The following is a 1,487-nucleotide window of genomic DNA, read 5'->3' as shown; positions in this document are numbered from 1 at the left end:
GCCCTATCTATTCAACAAACATATGTTACTTAATGTTTAGTTCAACTAACACTCACAAATACAATCAATATTTTCAAATTTTGGGTTTTCTGGATTGTGATTTGGGCTTGAATTACTTATTATTCCTATTCTATTAACCGTCAACAATTGTATTGGTAAGATGCTTTAGTTTCCTTTTCTTAATGTCCCGCCTCTTCATTCAAGTTGTAAAAACAATTATACATAACCAATATTCTTAAACTTGAAATTAGATTTGGAACTTACATTCAATATCTCATTTGCGTGGAGGCCCATTCTCTTCATTATTTATTTTCTCCTTTCGTTCAGTTTTGTGTTATTAAGAAACTTAGCTATACTGAAGGTGCAGTAGGCCAATTTGCCCGGGCCCAAAATCACAGAGAAATAAAAACAAAAATTAATTGAATGTCCAGTTACAAACCAAGTAGATTAAAACTAATACCCAAATCAGGCCCTAACCATCAGCCCAAATACCCGATAGCCCAAAAAAATTAGCAGCAAGGAACCCTAGAGGATTATAGCGCCGCAGCCAAGCCGCTCCTCACGCACGAGCCTCCGACCACGCCTGCACTGTGCCACGCATAGCCCTCGTACGCCCGTACACCTGCAGCAGACACCCACAAACACAACAGAGAAAACAAACAAAAAGAGAAATAAGCGGCAAAAATCAAAAATAGAAAAAAGCAGAAAAGAGAGAGGAATAGGAGGGGATTTTTGGTCTTCATTTTTCTTTTCTGATTCGGCTATAAAGCCAAAGATTACGATGTAAGGGGGGGCTTTTTCTTTTCCTCTTTCCCCACACGCATATTGTATCAAAAAGGCAGAAAATCAATCCAAAAAAGAAGAGGTTTTCTCTTCCTTCGGGTCTCTTTTCTTCTCCGATTGTTTGTTTTCTTTTTCGTTTTGTTATTTTAGCCTCATATAAGCATAGATATAGAGTAAATAATAAGAGAAGAGGAGGGGGAGACTTACCTGGCGATCGCGCCTCCGCTAACTCCGCCGCAATCGGAGTCTGGCGAAAGGTGAGAGGACTCCCCTCTTAGCCTCGCGGCCATGGCCTCCAAAGTGGCTGAAAACTGTTTAGTTTAGGGTTTGTTTTTGCTTATATTGAACCAGAAACGACGCCGTTTGAGGTCCTTCCCAGTGGCCCTCAAAACGGCGTCGTATTTGGCCCTGTAACCCGCGCGTGTGACCCGACCCAGGGAGGATCCGCGCACTTTCGCTCATTGGGTTATTTTCGCGCCAGGTCCTCCACTTTTGCGCCTTTATGCGGTCGGGTCCCTACTGTTTATTTTTATTTTGGCCCCATAAATTTTACGTTTGCTTCATTTTGACCCGCGTTGAAACGCTGCGGTGCGGGGCCGGGAATATTTCCCAGTAAGTCCTTCGCGCTTTGAGTGCGTTTCGTTTCGGTCCCCTGTCCTTCCCTTTTTATTTATTTATAAATTCGGCCCCGAATTTTGTTTTAA

The 1,487-nt window shown here is 42.4% G+C and overlaps 1 long non-coding RNA gene across 1 annotated transcript; it reads right to left on the bottom strand.

Moving 5' to 3' along the window:
* Positions 1 to 392: 392 nt before the first annotated feature.
* LOC105774947 (uncharacterized) lies at positions 393 to 1,098 on the bottom strand. Its single transcript, XR_001127608.2, has 2 exons — positions 991 to 1,098; positions 393 to 622 (listed from the first exon to the last, which is right to left on the bottom strand). It is a non-coding gene; the product is annotated as an uncharacterized LOC105774947 (long non-coding RNA).
* Positions 1,099 to 1,487: the final 389 nt, after the last annotated feature.

The sequence above is a fragment of the Gossypium raimondii genome, chromosome 10, assembly GCF_025698545.1.
Source record: "Gossypium raimondii isolate GPD5lz chromosome 10, ASM2569854v1, whole genome shotgun sequence".
Lineage (NCBI taxonomy): Eukaryota > Viridiplantae > Streptophyta > Magnoliopsida > Malvales > Malvaceae > Gossypium > Gossypium raimondii.
The sequence above is the reverse complement of the archived record's forward strand: the minus strand, read 5'-3'. Positions and strand labels throughout refer to the sequence as shown.